The 26224-nt window shown below is 37.0% G+C and overlaps 1 protein-coding gene across 11 annotated transcripts in view; it reads left to right on the forward strand.

The window, feature by feature from the left end:
- The window catches only part of MYCBP2 (MYC binding protein 2), a 294107-nt gene that overhangs the window by 2582 nt on the left and 265301 nt on the right, over positions 1–26224 (forward strand). The gene's annotated exons all lie outside the window — the stretch shown is intronic.

Genomic DNA, 26224 nt, shown 5'->3' on the forward strand with positions numbered 1-26224 from the left:
TTTTATTGGGAATTTGCATAAGAATTCAATCACATTTTTGTTAAATATGACACGGCAAGTGGAGCTTGGATTTAGGTTGTGAATGAATGGTACAATTATTTGAATGGGGGCACTAGTTGGGTTAGAAGAGAAGATGAGATCTTTAAAGACAGAGAATAGAGCCAGAATAGAAGATGAAGCTCTAGTGAGCTTCCAATTTAAAGGTGTGAGAGAGAGGAGATAGTGAAGGAAGCTGAAAAAAAGAGAAAAAAGAAGACAGCTGTGAGACAGTGGCACCTCTGGTCTTAAGAAAGTGGATTAAAAGTCCTCAGCAGTGTTAAATACTTAAAAAGTGAGAACACTTTCCCCGTCACTGGGTATCTTTTGAGGAAGTGGTCATAGAGAGATGTGAGGAGTCATTGAGAGATGTTGGGGTAACGGGCAGTTGCAGGATTGAGGGAAGGATATTCAAATATGGGAGAGTGGGTGGGAAATGTTCAGTAAGCGGAGAAGGAGAAATTAAAGAGGTGGGAGAGGGGATAATTAATGGAGAGAAGTCAAAGAGATCTCAGAGACAGGTTTAAGATATTGGTGGGGAAGTTAGCCATTGAAAAAAATTAAGGGCTAGTCTTCCTCTAATTTAGAAAGGGAGGAGTTAACTATAAAGACTGGAGTTTATTGAGGCTAAGAACTCTATCCTATTCATTTTAGTAATCCCAATGTATAGCACAGGTTTTGGCATCCATTCTGTAAATACCAACAGTCTGGTGTGTGCCAGGCTCTGTTTTATGTGCTGAAGATGTACCAGTGAGAAAAATAGACAAGATCTCTACTCTCTTGGAACTTCTGCTCTAGTGGGGAGAAATAGACAACTGATTGTTTCAGGTAGTGATAAGTAACTATGAAAGAAAGAAAACCAATTATATGTGATAGATGATTTATAGTGGGGGAGCTATTTTAGGTAGGGTGTTCAGGGAAGGTCTTGAGATTTAAGTTGAATCATAATGATGGAAAGGCAGATCTAGAGGAAGAGTGTTTTAAGAAATTATAAAGGCTCTGAGGTGGGAACAAGCTTGTGTTCAAGGGACAAAAAATAAGGCAAATGGGTTATGTCGGTGTTGAATAAATTAATTACTGTGGATTATATTTTATATGTTCTGTAGAGTAGTTGAGGGATGCAAGCCTAATGGAGTCAGTGATTTTGACGGCATTTTGGTGAGGTGGTTAAGAGCTTAGACTCTGAAACTAGACTGGTTTTTCAGTCCTGGCTCTACCACTTTTTAGATGTGTGACTTTGGATATATTATATAATTTACTTGCTTCAAGATTTTGAAAAAATTTTTTATTGTGATATAATTAGCATATAACATTATATTAGTTTCATGTTTATCACATAATAATTACGTTTTTGTATATATTGTGAAATCACTGTAATAAGTGTAAACATCCATCACCACAGTTACAACTATTGTTTTCTTGTGATGAGAACTCTTAGATTTACTCTCAGCAACTTACAGATAAACAATACAGTATTACTGATAGTCACTATGTTGTACATTACATGCCATGATTTTTTAATTTTATAACCTTATCTTTTGACCACCTATACCCATTTTATCCACCCCCACCTCCCACCTCTAGCAGCTACGAGTCTGTTCTCTGTGTCATGAGTTCAGGTTTTTTGTTTTGCTTCAGATTTCATATATAGGTAAGATTTTATGGTATTTGGTTTTGTCTGACTTATTTCAATGAGGGTAATGTCTTCAGGATTCATCTGGTTTTATAAATGGCAAGATTTCCTTTTTAATGGCTGGATAATATTCTGTCTCTGTGTATGTATACATATGTGTATATATATATATGTACATATACGCATACCACATTTTCCTTATCCATTCATCTATTGATGGACACTTAGTTTGCTTCCATGTCTTGGCTGTTGTAAATAATGCTGCGGTGAACATGGAATGCAGATATCTTTTTGAGTGAGTGTTTTCATATCCTTTGGATAAATACTCTGAAGTGGAATTGCTGGATCATATGGTAGTTCTATTTTTCAATTTTTGAGGAACCTCTATACTGTTTTCCATAGCAGCTTTACCCATTTGCATTTCCATCAACAGTGCACAGCGTTCCCTTTTCTCTACATTTTTGCCAATACTTGTTATTTCTTGTCTTTTTTATCACAGTCATTCTAGCAGGTGTGAGTTAGTCATCTCATTGTGGTCTTGATTTGCATTTCCCTAATGATTAGTGATACTGAATATCTTTTAATGTGCCTGTTGGCCATCTGTATGCCTTCTTTGGAAAAATGTCGTTTCAGGTCCTCTGTCCATTTTTAATTGAATGGTTATTAGTATATGTTTTTGCTTTTGTAATGTATGAGTTCCTTATATATTTTGGGTATTAACCTCTTACCAGATATATGGTAATATTTTATTACATTTTTTCCTCATATTTTGTAGTTTGCCTTTTCATTTTATTGATAGTTTCCTTTGCTGTCCAAAGCTTTTTATTTTGGTGTAGCCCCACTTTTTATTTCACGTTTGTTTATGCCTCACTTATATGTAGAAAGGGGATAATGATAATGAGGATTGCTGTGTAGATTAAATGAATTCATATATCTAAAACGCTTGGCAAATTAAGTGCTACTAAATATTATTGATTACTGCTGAGAGTGAGGGGGCAGATGGCATTTGAGCACTTAAAAGGCAAATATCATGTCTTACTCTTATTTTTGGTCTCAGTGACTGTGATGAATGTGAGAATAATGATTTCGTTTATTCAGTGACTCAGTAAATGTATTTTTGTATGAATGAACTGATCAAAATTAGAACATTAACTTGGGGAAGGGGATTGGAGTAGAAATCAGTAAAGGAATGTCTGATCAATTCTGAGTGTGGATGGTAATATAGCATTGCATTTGGGAAGGCTTATAGGTCAGTCGCTAAATCTGCCTTAAAGGCAGACTGCCTTAGTTCAAATCCCAGTTCTACCTTTTTCTAAGTTGGGCAAATTAATTAGCATTTCTCTGTCTGTTTCTTTACTTGTAACCTTATAGGGTTATTTAAAGGATATTGTGCCTGTACAGGGTAAGTACTCACTATATGTCAGCTGCTGCTGCTATTGTTTTTATTAAAATTATATATTTAAAATTCTAGTCAGCATGATATTATAAGTTTTTTCACTCAACAAAGAAATGGGAAAAACTGTTGGGTGAGTTAGCTCAAGGTTAGTGTGACTGGAGGTCAAAGGAAAAAAGAAAGTGAAAGTTTTGGTGACATTGACCATTTGGTAAAAAGGAAAGTAACAGCAAGGAAGGAACTGTTAGACTGAGAGATAAAGAGGAGTCAGGGGATGTGGGTTGAAGTGATAGAAGAACAAAGTGGAAACAGTAGAGGAGATTATGGTCAAAATAGGGAATTGCTTTTCTTCTCTAAGCTAAACCCACTTAGTTACTTCAGCTACTTTATCTCACATACTTGGGATTTTGGTTTTAAGAGGTTAAGTAGTCAATTAATCCAACAAAGGTTCACGGATTACTACTTGGTGCTAACCATTGGCCCTATAAAGATTTATAAGACATAGTTTCTATACCTGAGTTTATTATCTGGGTAATGGTGAAAAATACAAAGGCAGGTTCTTATAAAAGTGTTACAGGAAATGGCATTCTGGTCTGGCAGGAAAGCATGAGCAAAAAGTGAGAAAGCATAGTTTATGTGCAGGTAATGTTAAGAACTCTGTTAATGGGATCATGTAGGTGTTAGGAGGGACAGTAGTGGTAATTCATAATGGGAATGGAGACTTTGGTCAGGGTAAGGCAGCTTGAACAGCAAGCTAAAAATTAGATTTTATACAGTAGACCCTGATGGTTTTGAACTATAAAGAAACATTATTGTAGGAGTACTTTAGTAAGTGATGTGAGATTGAATTAGAGTTTGTATATCTATATTTGTGATTAGGTAATAATGTGTTTGATATAGCTCTAATTGTGGAATCCTATATAAATACATTTTAAGGCAAAAACTGCTCTGTTGGCATATTGGTAGGTAGACATGAGATAAATTAGTCCTAGCTTAAGATAAGAGAAAATCTTGTGATCAGCCTTAAAAATAAAATGAAAATTTTAATTTAAAAATGCTTTTGTATTTTAAGATCTTTGTTTTAAAAATCAACAGAATAGTCAGAATACTCTTCTTAATTAAAAAATTTTCAGGTTTTCTGAAGAGGATTCAGGTTATTCAGGGCTTAATTTACATATAATAAAATTCACCCTTTTAAAATGTTCATTTGAAGGGTCTTAGAACCATCACCACAGTCAAGTATAGAACATTTCCATCACTCCAAAAAGTTTCTTCGGTTAGTTCCCTCCTATTCCTAGCCCTTGGCCACCACAGATCAGTTTTCTGTCACTCTTATTTTACGTTTTCTATAATGTCTTATAAATCTACCTCTTTAAAGGCAGGACCCCAGATACTGTTAGTCTCCATGTCTTTTATCCCTATATTTCTTGTAAATGAGAGTTAGGATTTAAGGCTTCATTAGGTTTGGGTTAAACATTTTTTAGCTAGAATATTTTGCATATAGTGCTGAATACTCCATATTGCAGCCCATCCATATGTTTTTAGGTTGTGCCACTGTTTACTAATGCTCAGTCTATTTACTTGGGTAAGGTGGTACCCGCCAGATCTCTCCTCTGTAAATGTATCCTTTTTTCTTGTGCAATAAGCAGGTAATGATGGTTCATAACTCCAGTACACTGTATCTTTCACCTAATGGTTTTAGCATTCTTTGATAATGTTTGTCTGAGTCAGTTATTTCATTAGGGGTTTCAAAATGATGATTTTTTTTTTTTAAAGATTTTATTTATTTATTTGACAGAGAGAGATCACAAGTAGGCAGAGAGGCAGGCAGAGAGAGAGGAAGGGAAGCAGGTTCCCTGCTGAGCAGAGAGCCCGATGCGGGACTCGATCCCAGCACCCTGAGATCATGACCTGAGCTGAAGGCAGCGGCTTAACCCACTGAGCCACCCAGGCACCCCAAAATGATGATTTTAATAGTTCTGTTATTTTTTCTATATTTATTAGCTGGTACTCCTCTGCAAAGAAGAGTTTTCTCTCATCAACTGGGGATGGACTGTGTTTCCTCCTAAGAAGGCAGGGCAAATGGCTTAATTCTCCCCCATCATTAGCCAAATTAGTGTAATACTCCATTAGTGGCTGCTTGGTTCACCACCCAGATCCCTCTGTTCAGGTACGAGTTCCCCTAGCTGTTGGGAATACTGGCACCTAAAACCAATTGCAGCCGAGTCCCATTCCAGGCATTCCCTGGACCTGCAGAACTGCTTCTCTCAAAGTCATGCCTCCTCTTCAGCATCAACCTGCATCCAGACCCCTCTGTTCAGGTACGAGTTCCCCTAGCTGTTGGGAATACTGGCACCTAAAACCAATTGCAGCCGAGTCCCATTCCAGGCATTCCCCGGACCTGCAGAACTGCTTCTCTCAAAGTCATGCCTCCTCTTCAGCATCAACCTGCATCCAATGCCTGTTGTCTTTAGGGATATAAATGTTTGGCTCTTTTACCCTAGGGTAGGACAACCTTGAAGATCCACTCCCAGTGCCAGAGCTCCACATGGGATTGGCTCAGTCCTTTGTGTGACTGCATTACAATTCAATCTTACTTCCTTCATTCTTCTAAAGTTGTTGGTTCAGAGTTTACACTGGTAAACCTCTGGTACACAGAACACAATTTCAGAGTCTGTTTCCTGTGGAGCTTTACCCAAAACAGTTGTGGTGCTAGGAATGGTCTGAGGAAGTAGACTTTAAAATGGGATTTTGGGGGCACCTGGGTGGCTCAGTGGGTTAAAGCCTCTGCCTTCGGCTCAGGTCATGGTCTCAGGGTCCTGGGATTGAGCCCCACATCGGGCTCTCTGCTCAGCGGGGAACCTGCTTCCTCCTCTCTCTCTACCTGCCTCTGCCTACTTGTGATCTCTGCCTGTAAATAAATAAATAAAGTCTTTAAAAATAAATACATAAATAAAATGGGATTTTGGAGCTGGATTATCTGCTGTCTGGTTGACAGTGAGAACCCCACTGTGGGTTGTAGATGGAGCAGTGATGCTAATAATCCTTGGCATACACCGTGGCTGTGCAGTTGTTAATACTTTGAGTAGTGGTGACTTGGAATGAAATTCCTGTAAAAGGGAATGCACCAGAGAGTACAAATATTTTATGCTTTTGAGAGGTTCAGGAAGTTATTAATTGTAAGGCCAGTGTAATCAGATGGTTGTTGATACGTGATGTTGATAGATTGGAGAAAGACAATGAAAGGGTGAAAGTAACTGGGGGCAAAATGAAAAAGTTGAGTGATTTCTTTAGCATTGTGTAAAGAAACTCATCCTTAGTAGGAGGAAAGAAAAGGCTAAAGGTTAGGCTCAAGACAATTTTTAAGAGTAGCAGAACTCTAAGGTATGTTGAATTCTCACAAGTTTTCTATGCCAGTTGTCTGCTTTGATTAGAAGTAAATGGGACCCCAACTCTTTGGATGGGACATCTGAGTTGATGCACTTGAAAATCTTGAAATCCCAAGTTCCCCCAAGCTCTTTGGGGCTGTAAGAGTGGCCTTTTTCTCCTAGCTAGAGGGTAGTTACATGAAAACTATGCTGCCTTTACTATACAATCTCTTCTTCCCCCTACTGGCTATCATCAAACCAATAACTAGAGTTAGATCACAGCAAAACCTACTGGGAGGTGCTAGGCCCACTCAGAGAAGAAAGGGAGTGCATGTGTATGGGTATACACACGTGTGTGCTGATTCCCAGATGCACTGAGGCACCCTGAAACACCATAGCAGACACACAGGAATACCATGGGATATTTCAGAATTTCAAAGGAAACACATCAGCTTCTGTCACAAAGAACTAGCTAGAGGTAGTTCACAGTTTTGACATTAGATCATGCTATGTTCCTTTTGATGCTGTCATATCTTTCTGAAGTTGTATTTTTGGTAGTTGCTGTGATATACATCAAGCACTGCACAAAAATTAGTGTGAAACAGGAAGGGAGGGTGGCATGTTCAGTCAGATTCCAATTTTGAGAAATTGTGCAGTGTCTAGCATTATACATGTCCAAGTATTAAGCAGTTGTGTTTATAAATATTTTTCAGTTTATGTGTATCATTTTTTCAAATGGTTGAGTTGTTAGGATGTAGATTCTTATTGATTATTTGGATCTAAGTAGTTAATAAACTACTGTTAGGTATTTCTTTTGGCCTATAAGTGTTGTGGAAAATTACTAGTGGTGGCTATGCAAGGGCCCAATAACAGATTTCTACTTACCAGTACTCATCTGGCAACTGAATTGCTGAATGTCCTGCTTGAGTAGTGGAAACTAACCATCCTTCACATCCTTCCATTTTGACTGGATTTGACACATATTTTTATTTTTTTAGCATTTTATTTATTTGAGAGAGAGAGAGAGAGTGCACAAGTGGGGAGAGAGGCAGAGGGAGAAGTACACTCCCTGCTGAGCAAGGACCCTGTTGTGAGGCTAGATCCCAGGACCCTGAGATCATGACCTGAGCCGAACACAGACGCTTCGCCAACTTAGCCACCTAGGTGCTTCTTGATACATATTTATGAGTTTGCTTTTATAGCTTGCAGAGGCTCAGCCATTGCCACTATTTGAAGGCTTACAGACCTTACAGATCCATCATCACAAGGTCCCACATAACATTGTTTCAGAGTAAGGGACCCACTTTTATCTTTTCTTTTTTCTTTTTTTTCATTAAAAAATGAAAATCTCTCTATGTTAGAGATCACAAGTAGGCAGAGAGGCAGGCTGTGGGGATGGGGAAGCAGGCTCCCCACTGAGCAGAGAGCCCAATGCGGGACTCTGATCCCAGGACCCTTGAGATCATGACCTGAGTCGAAGGCAGAGGCTTTAACCCACTGAGCCATCCAGGTGCCCCAAGGGACCCACTTTTTAGCACAGGAGGATTCATGGGATCCATTTGTTGCATCACGCATCACATCACCCAGAAGTTTCTGACCTGATGGAGCAGCAAAACAGTCTTGATGACACAACTGATTATGATACCCAGCAATTTGGACATTATACCCTGCAGGATGAGGGTCCATCCTCCAGGGTTCCCAGTAGGAAGGACACATGGAAATAGGAATGGTTCCACTTAGTACCACTGGCAAATTTATACTCCCATCTCTGTAGCCGAGCACTGGGGATTAAAAGGTCCTAGTTTTCAGAAGGGAAACATTTCCAACAGAAGACACTGTAATAGGAGTCCTGTTGCACTTTGAGGCACAGCTATCTCTGGGACTTGACACCCCTTTCAAGGGAAAGGAGTTGCCATTTTGACAGGACTAAAGCACCAGATCATTGGGAGGAGGTAAGGCTGCTGTTACACGATGGAGCATGGGGATTTGGGACACACGTGATCTACTAGGTGTCTCTTGTTATTTATTTCCAGTTACGATGTTAAATGGACATGAGAAGGTCTGATGACTGCCTCACAAGATCAGCCACCTGGATCAGCAGAAATGCTAGCCAAAGATGAAGGGAATCTAGAATGACTAGCAGGAAACAGGTTATAACAGTTTTCTTCTTGAAGCCATCTGAAACCAGTCACCGGTGGGGGTTGTAATTTGTCCTACTTTACTTCCCCTGGAATGTTTCTCCAGGAAATAAGGATGAAGCAGAATTCTGGAGGAGCTTTTTCCAGAATACATATAAAGAAAGTGAATCCTAGTCGTGTAATAGGTGGACTGTAGTGAATGCCATGGATTAATTTTAATAGTTGTTTTTGTAGATTCTCTGAGATGTTCTAAGATCAGTCATTATTCTTTCTGACTTCCAGAAATCAGAAATGCACCCCCTGACTCTGCCCCCCCAACTTTTATTCCAGTGACGAGAACCACCATAACTATGCTGAATAGAAGTGGTGAAAGTTGCATTTTCCTTGTTCCTTAATCTGAGGAGGAAACAATTACAAATTAGTCTTTCAGTCTTTCAATATTACGATATTAGCTGTGGGTGTCTTAATGGCCTTTCCAATTTGAGGAAGTTCTTTAATATTTCTACATTGCTCTTAGTTTTTATCATAAGTGGGTATTGAATTTTGGCAAGTATCTTTTCTGCATTTGTTGAAATGATTATATATTAAGAGAAAAAAAAGGAAAAATTAAATTAATTTTTGAATGTTAAGTCAGCCTTGCATCCCTGGGATAAAACCTTCTTATATGTGATATATTATTGAATTTGATTTACTAATATTTGTTAAGAATTTCAGATGTACATTTTTGAAGGGTATTGGTCTGTTAGTCTGTCAGGTTATAGTATTACAGGTATCCTTGTGTCATAAAATGATTTGGACAGTAGTCTCTTTCTGTATTTTTAAAAAGTTTCCATGAAACTTTGGAGCTATCAGGTGTATATACATATATAATTATTAAAACTTCTTAAGAAATTATTCTTAAATATTTGATAGAATTCATCAGAGACACCATTTGATCCTGGAGTTATCTTTTGGGAATGCTTTTGACAAATTTAGTTTCTTTAATAGATACAGGGATATTCAGATTTTTTCTCATGTCAGCTTTTGGAGAAGTTTGTCCATTTCATTTAAGTTGTTGAACATTTTGGCAGAAAGCTACTTAGCATTCATTTATTCTTTAATATCTGGGATCTGTGGTGATAATTCATCTTTTCATTCTTCATGTTGGAGTCTTCTCTTTTTTCTTTGATCAGTTTAGCCAGAAGTTTTTCAGTTTTGTTCATAAGTTCAAAGAAACAGCTTTGGCTTTGTTGATTTTCTCTGTTGATCTGTTTTCTCCTTTGTTGACTTTCTTGTCATCAGAATAATTTACTTCTACTTTGAGTTTACTCTGCTCTTCTTTTCTAGTTTCTTAACGTGGAATCTTAGATAATTGATTTTAGACTTTTCTTCTAACATAAGTTTTTAAAACTATAAATTTTCATGTAAACACTACTTTGGTTGTGTCCCACAGCTTTGATATTCCGAATGTTCTTTGTCATTTAGTTTAAAATATATATTTTTTAAAATCATTTATTTATTTGAGAAAGAGAGAGAGAGAGAAAGCATGGGGCAGGGTGGTCAGAGGGAGAAGCAGACTTCCCATTGAGTAGGGAGCCCAATTTGGGGACTCTGATCCTGGGACTCTGGGATCATGACCTGAGCCAAAGGTAGATGCTCAAGCTTAAAATATTTTCTAATTTTTTTTGTAATTTTATCTTTGAGCCATACATTATAATAGAAGGGGTGCCTGGGTGGCTCAGTGGATTAAGCCTCTGCCTTTGGCTCAGGTCATGATCTCAGGGTCATGGGATCAAGCCCCACATTGGGCTCTCTGCTTACCCCTCTCTCTCTGCTTACCTCTCTGCCTACTTGTGAGTTCTCTCTCTGTCAAATAAATAAATAAAATCTTAAAAAAAATTATTTTATTAACCTTCAGATATTTGGTATTTTCTTACTATGTTGTTACTACAATCTATTGCATATTTTTGTATGATTTCAGTCTTTTAAAATTGATTGAGATAAGCCATATCTCCCGGGATATGGTATACCTTGAAGATTGTACCATATACACTTGAAAAGGATTTGTGTTCTGCCATTTTTGCATGTAGAAACTATGGACTCCAAGAAACAAACTGAGGGTTTTAGAGGGGAGGGGGGTGGGGGGGATGGGTGAACCTGGTGATGGGTATTAAGAAGGGCTTGTATTGCATGGAGCACTGGACGTTACACATAAACAATGAATCTTGGAATACTACATTAAAAACTAAGGTGACTAACGTAACACAATCAAAAAAACTATTGTTGGATAATTGGAACATCTGGGTCACCTCAGAGTTGGTACCCGTTAATTATTTCTTCCTTTGCAATTGGTCACATTTTTCTTGCTTTTTTGCATTGCAAGAATTTTGGATTGCATCTTGGACATTGTTAATGTTATGTTTCGTAAACTCTGAGGCTTATAATCGGGGGAAGATTTTGATTTTTATTGTTCCTTTTAGCAGACTGTCAACTCATTTAGGTTCAGATGGCAAATTTGGTGTTGCCTTTCATGGGTGGTACTTTAAATCTCAGTTCAATTGAGTCATTACTATACTGGTAGGGTCTGATCTGTACCTGTGTAGGTCTGGCGTAAGCCCAAGACCTGTGTAGGTTTGTAGATAGAATTAGGGACTCCCTTTCTCTCCTCATTATCCTTTTCAGGATTTTTTTTCCACATTCTTCAGCGCTCAGGAGCCCTTTTCCTTAATTCTGCTGGCCAGAACGATAGGATTTCTCTTGGAGGTTTAACTTCTGGATTGTTGCTCTGATCAGTGATTGGTTCCTGGCCTTTGGGCAAAGCTGTTAGAGAGAAAGGAAAAATAATTGAACTGGGAAGTTCACTCCCCTGTGGGTCATTTTTCCAAATTGAACTCCGCTCTACAAATGATTTTGTTTGCTTTTCAGAGTCCTCAGTTCTTTTTTCTTTCTTTTCTTTTTTCTTCTTGTATTTTGTCCATAGTTCTTAGTTGTAAACAGTAGGAAAGATAGGCTGTATTTTAATTTGTGCCACCATACTGTAACCATAATTCTTTCTCGACGGCTCTTACGGTTTTTCTCTTTTCCTTTGATTTTTAGTAATCTGATTATGCTGTGCCTAAATAAAGTTTGTGTGTGTGTATGTGTGCTTAGCTTGTGCTTGGTATTCATTGAATTTCTGAGATCTGTGAGATAATTTTTGTTCAATTTGGCACATTTTGGCCTTTATCTCCTCAAATATTTCAAACTCAAATCTATCTTGTTTCCTTCTGGGAACCCAGGTATACACATATGAGGTTGCTTGGTATTTATTGTCTCATGAGTGAAGGGTCAGCAAACATAATTCTGTATAGGAACAAATACCCTCAAGTATTTAGGCTTTAGGATACTACAATCTAGCAACTCTTTAACTCCTGTTAGAGTTTGAAAGTGCCCATAAGCAATAAATATGTAAACAGATGAGCATGGTTGTGTTCCAGTATAAGTCTGTTTACAACAGAATGGATTCAAGAATGTTTTGGTGTTAGAAGAATGAAGAAAGAATGATAGATAAAATAGGTGACTAGATTACAAGTATAGAAGTAGCTAGTTTAGAAAGAGCTAGTTTCTCAAGAGTCCATTCTTGGTACCCTTCTCTCTAAATTGTCTTCCTTGGTTATTTCAGTCACTCCTCTGATTGTAGTTACTACCTAATTGGTTTTTTACTTCCTGGTGTGTGATTTATAGTTAAAACCTTTCCCTTGATCTCTAGACCTGTAATTTGAAAAGTCTGCTGCTGGGACTCTCTCTCACTATGCTCAGTATATTCAAAGGTTCTTCATGAACAATGAACGTATGTTCATACCATCACTTACAAACTGTGTCTTTTCCTGTAGGTTAGCTAAATAGAAGTCTAAAGACCTCATCTTCAAGTTTGCATTAAGAGATAATGACCTACACCCACTCACCCCCACCTCATTTTTCCAGAAGGCAAGAAGTCACATTTCAGGGGGAAAGTAAATTGAGGTTAGGGGAAGAAAGGAGAGTATTTAGAAGTCAGTGTTTAGGGGCACCTGAGTGGCTCAGTCAGTTAAGCATCTGCCTTTAGCTCAAGTTATGATATCAGGTCCTAGGATCAAGCCCCACTTTGGGCTCCCCACTCTGCAGGGAGTCTGCTTCTCCCTCTCCTTCTTCCCCCTATCCCACCCTCACTTGTTCTTTCTTTCTAAATTAAATAAAATCTTAAAAAAAAAATCAAAGAGGCTAAGAATCTGTACTCAGGAAACTATAAAGTACTCATGAAAGAAATTGAGGAAGACACAAAGAAATGGAAAAATGTTCCATGCTCCTGGATTGGAAGAACAAATATTGTGAAAATGTCTATGCAAACCTAAAGCAGTTTACGCATTTAATGCAATTCCTATCAAAATACCATCCATTTTTTTCAAAGAAATGGAACAATTAATCCTAAAATTTATATGGAACCAGAAAAGACCTCGAATAGCCAAAGGAATATTGAAAAAGAAAGCCAAAGTTGGTGGCATCACAATTCCGGACTTCAAGCTCTATTACAAAGCTGTCATCATCAAGACACCTTGGTACTGGCACAAAAACAGACATATAGATCAATGGAACAGAATAGAGAGCCCAGAAATAGACCCTCAACGCTATGGTCAACTAATCTTCAACAAAGAAAAGAATATCCAGTGGAAAAAAGACAGCCTCTTCAATAAATGGTTTTGGGAAAATTGGACAGCCACATGCAGAAAAATGAAATTGGACCATTTCCTTACACCACACACGAAAATAGATTCATAATGGATGAAGGACCTCAATGTGCGAAAGGAATCCATCAAAATCCTTGAGGAGAACACAGGCAGCAACCTCTTCGACCTCAGCCACAGCAACGTCTTCCTAGGAACATTGCCAAAGGCAAGGGAAGCAAGGGCAAAAATGAACTATTGGGATTTCATCAAGATCAAAAGCTTTTGCACAGCAAAGGAAACAGTTAACAAAATCAAAAGACAACTGACAGAATGGGAGAAGATATTTGCAAATGACATATCAGATAAAGGGCTAGTATCCAAAATCTATAAAGAACTTAGCAAACTCAACACCCAAAGAACAAATAATCCAATCAAGAAATGGGCAGAAGACATGAACAGACATTTCTGCAAAGAAGACATCCAGATGGCCAGCAGACACATGAAAAAGTGCTCCACATCACTCGGCATCAGGGAAATACAAATCAAAACCACAATGAGATATCACCTCACACCAGTCAGAATGGCTAAAATTAACAAGTCAGGAAATGACAGATGCTGGCAAGGATGCGGAGAAAGGGGAACTCTCCTACACTGTTGGTGGGAATGCAGACTGGTGCAACCACTCTGGAAAACAGCATGGAGGTTTCTCAAAATGTTGAAAACAGAGCTATGACCTATGACCCAGCAATTGCGCTACTGGGTATTTACCCTAAAGATACAAATGTAGCGATCCGAAGAGGCACGTGCACCCCAATGTTTATAGCAGCAGTGTCTACAATAGCCAAACTATGGAAAGAACTTAAATGTCCATCAACAGATGAATGGATAAAGAAGATGTGGTATATATACACAATGGAATACTATGCAGCCATCAAAAGAAATGAAATCTTGCCATTTGCGACAACATGGATGGAACTAGAGGGTATCATGCTTACTGAAATAAGTCAATCAGAGAAGGACAACTATCATATCATCTCCCTGATATGAGGAAGTGGAGATGCAACATGGGGGGGGGTTAAGGGTGTAGGAGAAGAATAAAGGAAACAAGATGGGATTGGGAGGAAGACAAACTATAAGTGACTCTTAATCTCACAAAACAAACTGAGGGTTGCTGGGGGGAGGCAGTTGGGAGAGAGGGGTAGGGTTATGGACATTGGGGAGGGTATGTGCAATGGTGAGTGCTATGAAGTGTGTAAACCTGGTGATTCACAGACCTGTACCCTGGGGATAAAAATATATGTTTATAAAAAAATTTTAAAAAGAAAAAAAATCAGTGTTTAAAAAGGAATAAGGAAGATAGTAGTTTGAAGAAGGAGACAAAGAATTATCTTTTGGATAAGAGATGCTATAGTAGATGTTATTAGTGTCCTAGCCCTATCTCTTTGGCATTTATCTCCATGCTTTCTACTTGTGTCTATGACTTTCTGCCTGAGAGCTTTCTTATTGGCCATAGAGACCTTTTTGGCTTATGGGCAGGACAAGCCAGAAATGCCAAAGTTAATGCCTTTAGAAAGGCTTTCAACCAGTGATGGATGAAAAGTTTGGTGGGTAAATACCTCATTTTTCGTTGGGGTAACTGAGCCATGTTCTATACTATCTACCAGAGTTTTCCAGTAGAATCATACTCTAGTTGCCCATCAGGGTAGTTGGCTAATCCACTCTTTACTGACTGCCTTCCCTATCTTACTTTTGATCCCCTCCTCCAGTGTTTTTCCTGGCTCACTTCTCAAAACAGCTCCTTTTACATGAATCCTTGAATCAAGTCTGCTTCTGAGGAAACCCAAATCAAGGTAGACACTTTAGCATGATAATAATAAGAAATAAAATTTGTTTAGTGTTTATTAAATACCAGGTGTAACTCTAAGCGCTTTATAATCCAATAGGAGAGGTACTGTTTTCACCCGATTTTACTGAAGAGACAGCTAACATAGAGAGGTTAAGTAACTTTCCCAGAGCATGGCTAATAAATGACACAGTCTGCATTTGAACCTTGGCCATTTGTCTCTAAATTCTTTACTCGACCTACTAGACTGAAGGAGAAGAATGGGAATAATGAATAAAAAAGAGAGAATGAGGATAATTCATGAAGTAAGGCCCATTTAAGGAGCAATTAGGAGATCTAATCTGAACTAAATGAGTTGGGGTAGGATTTTGAAGAAGCTAGAAAGGTTGTCAGGTTTTTGGTAGATGTACCTTTATTGTCAGAGAACACAACTTGCTCCTGATCAGTATTCCGATGATGTTCCTGAACTCTCAATAATTATTATTTAGGATTGTTATGGATTATTAAAAAATATAGAATATGAACAGATAACTCTCAGAAGATGTAATATATATAATAAACATTTCAAGGACAGGAAAAGGACCTATTAAACTAGACTGAGAAAGAATCATCATCAAAGATAGAAGAAACACTAAAATAAGGGTTGAAGTCAAGGGGTAGGAGGAAGGTATTTAAAGAAGTAGACTGACAATACTCATATACAGTGGAATGTGAAAGATAAAGGCTGAAGCTAGGGAATTGAATAAGCAATAAGGAAGTTTGTGGCATTGAGAAGTCATACATAGGAATTTGATAGTAAGGGATTGATAAAGTTCAAGACCACTTTTCCCTAAGAAATTTCATAATGAGGAGAAATAGAGAATCATTTAACTTTTTTTCCCCGTTCATTTGGAGGAGGCCAGTAGGCTTCTAGGTTTAGAAATCCTCAGTTAAAGAGATTTCACTAGTGAACAAAAAGAGGACGCAAGTGGTTGAGTGAAATCCTGAGGATGGCTAATGAGATAGGGTCCAGTGTATGAGAAGTATTCTTGGATGGAGTAAAGGCTATCTCTTTCGGGATGATGGGAGTTGAAGGAGGTTTCAGACTTGGAGGTTTCAAGAACACATTTTCAACCTTTTTATCATTCTGTGCTGATACTTTTTTCTAATCTCTTCAAATTCTCTCTTCATCTGTGTCTGAGATGCTGCAGACCTACCTAGTGGGTCTTTAATTTCAGTTACTGTATTTTTCTTTTTCATAAAAGTTTGATTTGGTTATCTTCCATATATGCTATATTCCTCATATGCTGCAGATACTTTAAAACTGTCTCTTATTTTCTTTAAATTTGGTAAGCATAGTTGGGTCTGAAAATTCCACCTGCACTCTGTTTTGGTATCTGTTGTGTATTTCTGCTAGTTCTCAGGGTTCCTTGTATCTTTTTGTGTGCCTGCTTATTTGACTGATAACTGTTGTTACACTTGTGGTAGCTCTCTGAGGTCTGGGGTGAACAGATTGTCCTAAGAAAGTTTTACAATGTCTTCATGGCTTGAGTTTTTCTCACCCACTTTGGCTACTGGTATCTGCAATATAAATCTGAAGGAGGCATGGTCTAAAGTTTAACTTTTCAGAGACTTCTTTCCTCACTTTTTATTCCCTCATTTTGTTAGACTGCTGTGCCCACTGCCAAGGTGGATTTATGTAGAATTATTATCCCCCATCCCCACTGCCATATGAAGACTTCTAAATAGATCAAGAGATTGAAGCTATATATAGGAAATCTGTTTGCATCTCTCCCCAGATCAGTTTGAATTGCTCAAATCTCTTTTCTTGTTACTAATTATCAGCCTAGGAAAGTAAATAAAAGTTTTCTACTTAGTAATCAGACTACTGTTCCTCCCTAATTTATTTAGTAATGCTTGAACACAGTGATGAGAGTATCATTACATTAATTACATAGGAGAAATAACTGGTTTATTTAGAAAAGCTTTAAGTACATACAGTGTTTTATAAATTAGTTGATTTTTTTAAAAAATTGGTGTTGTATCTAGTGACCTGGATAATTCACTTATTATTTGTGGATTACTTTTGCTTTCTGTAAATACAGTTAGATTATGTACAAGTAAAAATGCTTTACTGTTTTCTTCTTCACCATTATGATTTTTATTTCCTTTGTTTAATTTACGGGCTTCCAGATTAAGTAATTGCCAGATTTAGTAATTATCAGATTAATTTTTTTCCTGCCTTATGAAAGTATTTCATCCAAGTAGTTGTTGAGTTTTATAAAATACTTTTTCTATTGAAATGATATTTTTTTCCTTATTTTACTATCCTGTTGAGTTATATTGATTGGATTTTGTAATTTATCTATCTTTTTTATAGGTTGCTGAACATTGAATTCACGTTTAGATCAGTGGCTTTTTTAATCTTATTTTGTAGTTGAGATATAATTCACATACCATGAAACACACCATGTGAAAGTATACAAATCAGTAATTTTTAGTGTATTAACAAAGTTGTGCAAACAGAACATTTTTCTTTACCCAAAAAAGAAATCGTATACCCATTGCCACTCACTCTGCTTCTCTTTTCCATCAGCCCCTGGCAACCACTAATCAGCTTCCTGTTTCTATAGATTTGTGTAATCTGGACATTTGAAACGAATGGAATCATACAGTTTGTGGCTTTCTTTCACTTAACATAATGTTTTTAAAGTTCATCCATAAAGTAGCATGTGTCTGTTCCATTCATGGCTGAATAGTATCCTGTTATATGGATGTACCACATTTTGTTTACCATTTGTCAGTTGATGAACATTTGGGTTGTTTCCACTTTTTGGCTATGGTAGTATTTCTGCTTCTTTGTTCATGGGAGATGTTGGCTTGAGATTTTCTTATTTTGAAATATTCTTTTCAGATTTTGGTATCAGAATTATGCTAGTGTCATAAAATGAGTTGGGAAGTTTCTTCTTTTTATATTTATAGGAAGATTTAGTTTAAGATCGAAATTGAAAAAATGTGCCAGTGAATTAAGTATTTAGAGGAATTCCCCGGTAAAGCCACTGAGTCTATAGTTTTCTTTGTGGAAGGGTTTTGGTTAGGGATTCAGTTTCTTTAACAGAATATAAGACCATTCAGATACTGTATTTTTTCCTTATTTAATATCGAGAAGTTACATTTTTCAATGGAATTTGCCCTTGTATTTAAATTGTCAAATTTATGGGCAGTGTCTATGATGATGTCCCCTTTCTTATTTCTCATATGGGTAATTATGTTTTTTTTGGTTTTTGGTTTTTGTTTTGTTCCTGACCAGTCTTGCTAGAGCAGTCTTTTCCTTATCGAACCCAATTTTGGTTCCTTGATTTTCCCTACTCAATGTCTGTTTTCTATTTTATCGATTATCTGTTCTTACTTTTGTTTCCCTCTTTTTACATTGTTTACTTGGTATTGTTTTTCTAGCTTCTAAAGATGTAAGCCTAGATCATTTATTTTCAGAATTTCTTTTTTCATTATATGCATTTTAATCTTTGCAAACAGCTATACATTTTCCTTAAGCACTACTTCAGCTACATTTCACAAGTTTTGATATGTCATGTCATTTTATTTATTTATTTAAAGATTTTATTTATTTATTTGACAGAGAGAGAGAGATCACAAGTAGGCAGAGAGGCAGGAAGAGAGGAAGGGAAGCAGGCTTCCTGCTGAGCAGAGAGCCCCATCCATGTGGGGCTCAATCCCAGGACCCTGAGATCATGACCTGTGCCGAAGGCAGAGGCTTTAACCCACTGAGCCACCCAGGCGCCCCTGTCATTTTTATTTAATTGAAAATATTGTCTGAATTCTATTTTAACTCTCTGTTATAAGTTTTTGAGTCATAGGTTATTTATTTGGGTTTTTGTTTTGTTTTCTTTTTTAGATTTCCAAACATTTGGGAATATCTTAGTTTTTTTTACCTTTTGGTCTCTAGTTTAATTTTTCTGTGATCACAGCATTCTGTGATCCAGCATTCTGGATCCAGCATTCTGTGGTCCAGCATTCTGTTGTCTGTTTTGGTAAATACTCTATATTCGCATTAAAAAAGAATGTGCATTCTGCAGTTGTTAGGTGTGATTTTCTAGGTGTTTCATTTAGGTCAAGTTGATAAATCATGTTTTAAATTTTCTATATCCATGCTGTTTTATCCTGTACTTGTTCTGTCAATTAAAGAGAGGTATGTTATAATCTGCTCTTTTGATTGTGAATTTGTCTTTCTCCTTTTATGTAGCTCAATTTTACTTCATATGTTTTGAAGTTATGTTATTATTGGATGCATCAGATTTGGGATTGCTGGGTCTTCCTATTGAATTGACCCTGTTAGCACTATGAAGTGTTCAGTTCATCTCTAATAATACTTCTAGCCTTAAAAATTAATTTTGTCAAATACTAATATAGCCATACTTTTTTGCAAGGCCGGTAATCATGTTCAGGATATATCTTCTCCATTTCTTCTACTTCAGCTCTATATCCTTTTATTTAAAAATTCGACATAACGGTTATTAAAGATCTTCCTTTTGTATTTCTTGTACTATTGGTACATTGACAATGAATTATGTGTCAGCTTTTGTGGGTCTAAAATACATTTTTGTCTTCCTTTTTAAAGGATATTTTTGATAGGTACATAATTCTAGGTCTACACCTCTCCTTCCCCAGCACTGTTCAACACAGAGAATGGAAGCTATTAATCTTAACTGTTGTTCTTTTGAGTGTATCTTTTTTCTCTTGTTGCTTTTAAGATTTTCTCTTTATTCTTTGTTTCAGCAGTTTGACTGTGCCTAGCATTTGGTGTGCCTTTGGTTTTCTTTGCATTTTCCTCTTGTATTTCCCTGAATTTCTTGAATCTCCGGGTTGATTTCTTTCCTCATGTTTATCAACTTTTCATTAATTACCTGTTCACATACTGTATTTGCTCCATTCTTTTTTCTGTCTTGGATTTCATTTACATGAATATGAGACCACTTAACTGTGTCCTACTTGTTTCATACTCTGTTTTATTCATCTCATTTTTTTCCCTGTGTTTGGGTTTGGATATTTTCCTTTTCCCTATTTGCAAATCCATGAATCCTATTTTCCTCTAGTCTAGTCTGCTCTTAAAATCACCTGACAATTTCTTGATTTCAGCTATTTATTTTTTAGAAAAGCTATTTGGCTTTTAAAAAATTAGATTCTTCTGAAAATTGCATTTCATCCTATTTTTCCATCTTTGCATCTATTTAAAATCCTTGTCTCCTAAATTCAATGACAGTTATTTTGAGTCTGCCTGATTATTTTCCTTCTTGTATATCTCTTAATATATTTAGTATTTGCCTACCAGTTATTTTCTTTCAGAGCATTTTGCTCTTTGCTGTGTTAGACAAGTAGAATGAGGTGTTGACAATTTCCATCCTTTCATGAATTAAGGAGACTCCTCCTCTGACTGGGATTCTGTCTTCTAGACATTGGGAGACTGGGAAATTGACTCTGTTGGTACAGCCTCCCTATCCTCCAGCATCCCATTACTAAACTTTATATCACTAGGGAAACTGCCTATGTATTTGAGGCTTTTCTAGATTTCTGGTCTCACTCCAGCTAAAGCTCCACTAGTTTCTGGTTTTCTTTAGTAGAGTTCCTCTGTTTAAACTAGGCTCAATTTGACCTCACATGTATCCAAACTTTCCAAATACCCCCATGGAGGAAAATGCCAGTGGTCTGAGCTCACCATGGAAGTGCTCTTTCATCTCTGGAGTTTTGGTTTATCTAGTTCTTAATTACTTCCACAGTGTTCTTAGGCTAGTCAAGTTTTTGAAGAAAGAAAAATGGCTTGCTTCTCTCTAGTATCATCTTACTTTAAGGAAGCGGAAGTCCAGAGTTTATCTTTGCAAAAGGAAAGACATAATTTTAAGAATGCTTATTTGTTCCACTGTATGTTTTTTCCTGCTTTGTCGAAGATTATTTGACCATAGGTCCATATCTTGGCTCTCTGCTCTGTTCCATTGGTCTATGTGTCTGTTTTTGTGCCAGTACCATGCTGTCTTGGTGATCACAGCTTTCTAGTAAAGCTTTGAAATCAGGCAATGTGATGCCCCCAGTTTTTTTTTTTCTTTTTCAACATTTCCTTAGCAATTTGGGGTCTCTTCTGGTTCCATACAAATTTTAGGATTGTTTGTTTCAGCTCTTAAATACCAGTGGAATTTTGATTGGGATGGTATTGAAAGTATAGATTGCTCTAGGCAGTATAGACCTCTTAACAATGTTTATTCTTCCAGTTCATCAGCATGGACTGTTCTTCCATCTTTTTGTGTCTTCTTCAGTTTCTTTCATGAGTGTTCTGTAGTTCCTTGAGTAGGATGAATACCTACTTTTGTATCAACATATAGGGACTGAAGGAGATTATCAACATGTACGGGACTGGAGGAGATTATACTGAGTGAAATGAGTCAGGCAGAGAGTCAATCATCATATGGTTTCACTTACTTGTGGAGCATAAGGAATAACACGGAGGACATTGGGAGATGGGGAGGAGAAGTGAGTTGGGGGAAATTGGAGAAGACAAACCATGAGAGACTGTGGACTCAGGAAAAAACTGAGGGTTTTGGAGGGGGGACCTTGGGTGAGCCTGATGGTGGGTATTAAGGAGGGCACATATTGCATGGAGGATTGGCTGTGGTGCATAAACAATGAATTTTGGAATACACACACAAAAAAAAATTAAACTAAATTTAAAAAAAAGAATGCTTATTTGTATGAGCATAGTGATATTTTGAACAGTTTTTATCTGTGTTGCATAGTAGTAGTTACTTTTTTCTTTCTCGTTGAGCCTGTTTATCAAAGTACACTCTAGACCAGAGGTCGACTAACTGTGACACAAAGACCAAATTGGCTCAGAGCCTGTTTTGTATTGCCTGTGAGCTAAGAATGGTTTTGATGTTTTTAAAGGTTTAAAAAAAAAAGTGTTTTGTGGCATATAAAAACTATGAAATTCAAACTTCAGTGTTCCTAAATAGTTTGTCTATGTCTGCTCTCTTGCTGTAATGGTTGAGTAGTTGCAACAGAGATCCTATAGCCTACAAAGTGGAAGGTATTTACAGTCTGCCCTTTATAGAAAAAAAATTTCTCTATTCTTGCCTTAGACCATAGACTTAGGAATTTTTCATTTCTCATTACTAAGGGAAATTAAACAAAAGATTGAAATCTTATTCTAGAAGTTCTTTGTATTTGGACTTATTAAAACTCCAGTATTTTAGAGTTAAAAGGAATCTCAGAAATAATCTCCTTCATCTTGTTATTTTACAAATGAAGAAACAGATTCAGGATGAGAGACATTTTAAAATTAAATTTTAACTAACTTTTGTTTTTTTTTTTTTTTTTAGAAAACAGACTCAGCAATAAGCTGATAGAGAAACTAATGATCTATATCATGGAATAACGTGCAAATATTCATTTGTTCTTACATTGCAGGAAAAAAATTGTTTTTCCTTAAACCGTGGTAACTATTAAAATTTCTTCCTTGGAATTTTTAAAGTAAATTTTTTAAAAATAAATATTTAAAGAATGTTAATAGCCTTTGCCTTTTATTAGCACACATAATTCTTTCAAATCTCATAGGTATGAGGTTCTTTTGGTGAAATGACTAAAAATCCTATGAGATCAATTCCAGACATTTTTTCATTTTAAGTTCCTATTTGATTTAGGATTTGAAGTCCTAAATCATCATAAATTCCAGGGTGAATTATTACTGTGTAAGACTGGTTTCTAGAGTTTTTCTTTTATCTGTCCATGCTCTGATATCATGAAAACTTTATTTAAACTTAGTTTTCAACTAAGCTTTTCCATTAGTTATATAAGGGGATGTTAGCTTACTGAAAAATTGTATTTTTACTTTCTAATATTGACTATAGATTTTCTCCATAATAACTTTTAATTTATTACTGGCTTTCTTTTGACAGCCATCTACTTCTTACAAAACAAGCCAAATTAACAACAAGAACAACAATAACAACAAAACACAGTGAAATCAATTTGTGGGGATTTGGGAGAAGCTGATTCTTTATAGTCAGGAATTGGTGGGCTTAGGTTCATTAAAATTGTTATAACTAATTAAATGCATAGGAAGAAGTATTTTAGGAATATGTATTAAAGCCATTTGAACTTCAAAGATGTTCATTAAACAAAAACAAATATTGATGTATATTTGTGAAAACTTTTAGTCTGTGATGAGTAGGCTTCAGGAAAGTCATTTTTGGGGGGTTTATATATTCTACTTCTCTAAAGATTAGTTTTAAGTGAACCTTGATGTTTTTCTAAGTTGTACAAAAGGGGCTAATCTTTTAGCAGTTACATGTTCCTGTTGCTCAAATAACTGATTTCATTTAATATAAAAGAGAAGTTGTTTTTCTAAACCTTAATGAGAAATATCTGTTAATTTTCATTAACTTTCTGTTCATTTTTGATAATTCTTGAACAACCATGATATGTCAGGCAGTGATGCAGGTCTTGAAAGTGGAGTTGAAATAGACATTTTTCATGCTCTAGCAATGCTCATAGTTGGATAGACTGTATAAGCTGGTGTATCTGTTCATGTGTCCCACAGGACACTATTGATCAGTCTTTTTCTTTACTTTTGTAGCATGCTCTCTGGGGGAAATCTTATCCGTGTACCTGGTTTTCCATTACCTCCATTGCACCAAAATCTGCATAAAATCATTTCATGGATAGCTCCTAAATGGATATGTATGGCTTACATATCCTTTAAATGTATCTGTGTATCCACGAATCTAACCTTGGTCCTCTGAATAATGCTTAAAGCTCTGAACTTCATTCTTTTCTCTCTTTCCTGTCTCCTTCCTCCAACTTTTTCTTTCTCTCAAAATAGTATTGAGTACTTTGTTCAAAGTACTTTTTAGACTAAGAAGCTAGAGCACAGCGCAAGAAATACATGGCGTCTGTACTCTTGGCACTTACAACTTGGTGAAGGAGTAATGCATTGCACACATAATCCCATACATAATTATAGTTGTAGATAACACAGTGAAACAAGTGTAAGTGATGTGAGAGTGAATATTAGGGAAATTATCCCAATCTGGGACATTACAGAGTAACTGATGCTTATATTGGGGCCTCAGAGATGAATGGTGGTTAGCAAAAGATGTGGGAGAGAATACCCGGAAGAGGGAGAGCCTTTATGAAAGCCCCTAAGTAGCTTAGCAGATCCACATAGCTAGAAGGATGTCTTTGTGGCTGGAGTATTTGTGGCTGGAGTATGATGAACAAGTTGGAGAGGGATGCAAAATGAGGCAGAGAGGCTGGCAGAGAGCAGATCTTGGTAGAAGATCTTTAAAGCCATGCTTTTGGACTCTAAGCCAAGAGAATTGAGTAGATACTAGTAGGGTTTTGAGTGGGATAGTTACCTCCTAGATTTGTGTTTCTATTTTTTTTTTTTTAGAGTTTTTATTTATTTATTTGAGAGAGCACACATGCTACTGAGGACATGTGAGCTGGAGGAGGGGGAGGGAGAATCCCAGGCAGACCTGAGGCTCAGCTCATAACCCCACGTGGGGCTGTATCTCACAACTGCAAGATCATGACCTGAGCCAAAATCAAGAGTCAGATGCTCAACCAACTGAGCCACCCAGGCACCCCTTCAGATTTGTGTTTTTAAAAGTTGATTTGGGGGGTGCCTTCAGCTCAGGTCATGATCTCAGGGTCCTGGGATCAAGCCCCACATCTGGCTCTCTGCTCAGCAGGGAGCCTGCTTTCCTTCCTCTCTCTCTGCCTACCTCTGCCTGTTTGTGATCTCTCTCTGTCAAATAAATAAATAAAGTCTTTAAAAAAAAATAAAGAATTTAATTTTTTAAAAAAAGTTGATTTGGGTTCCTGGGTGAAGAATGAATTGAAGTAGGGCAAACATGGTTGTACAGAAATGAATTAAAAAGCTTTTGCAGTAGACCAACCAAGAAGTGGTGGTAACAGGTTATTAGAATTGCAGCCATAGAGATGTAGAGATGTAGAGAGCCGTAGAGATGTAGACAGATTCAAGAACTATTTATAACACATAATTGACAAGAATTTTTGATTATTTTGGTTTAGAGAGTAAAGCTGAAGGAACTGTCAAAGATAAATTTTCATATGCTTTTTCATGTCTGTTTTGCTGACATTTTAGTATCTTGAACTCAAACATCTTTAAAAATGAACTGGGGGCACCTGGGTAGGTCATTTGGTTAAGCAGCTGACTCTTAGTTTCAGCTCAGGTCATGATCTCAGGGTTGTGAGTTGGAGTCTCCCTTTGTCCTTTACCCTTCTAAAAAAATTAAAAATAGGGGCACCTGGGTGGCTCCATCAGTTAAGCATCTGCCTTTCACTCAGGTCATGATCTCACGGTCCTGGGATCGCCCCACATTAGGCTTCCTACTCAGTGGGGAGTCTGCTTCTCCCTCTCTATCTGCCTTTCCCCCAGCTCATGTTTTCTCTTTCTCTCTCTCTCTCTCACACACACACACACACACTCAAATAAATATATAAAATCTTGAAAAAAAAAATAGAACCAATGTTTTCCTTTTGGAAACTAAATTCTTCCCCTTGACTTCCCTGTTTTTGTGAATGACATCCCTACCTCCAGGTGGCCTAGGCATGCAACTTTTGTTTTGGTCACAACTTCCACTAAATTAGTTACCAAGTGTTAAGGACTCTAGCATCTAGTGTCTCTTCCTTCCCCTCCTCCTCTTCCTCTTTTCTTCCCCTCCCCTTCCTCTTCCTCCTCCTCTTCAGTAGCATCCTTTTGTTGATCATTAAATTATGTTTTTCATTCAAGTCTTTGAGCTCCTTGAGGGCAAAAACTGTCTTTTTCATGTTGTATTTTTTAGTACCTAACAGTGTGTACCTCAGTGTTAGAGACATACTTAAATAAAATAAAATTGTTTTCCCTGATTCTTCTTTCTTCCACTATAATTCTTATTTTTTGCCACATTTTTTCTGTCTCTTTCTCGAAGTCATTTGGGGGCATCCTTCTGCTTAAAGAATAATTTGGTCTTAGGCCTGTGACCTTGTGAAAAAACTGGCCACAGGATATAAGAAGAGTATGAGTTGAGGTCTTTTCTATAGCAATTTAGTAAAAATTGCTTCCTGTCCCTTTTTCTACTGTAGCCCTTGCAATTACAAAGAGTAG

The sequence above is a fragment of the Mustela lutreola genome, chromosome 13, assembly GCF_030435805.1.
Source record: "Mustela lutreola isolate mMusLut2 chromosome 13, mMusLut2.pri, whole genome shotgun sequence".
NCBI classification, from domain to species: Eukaryota; Metazoa; Chordata; class Mammalia; order Carnivora; family Mustelidae; genus Mustela; species Mustela lutreola.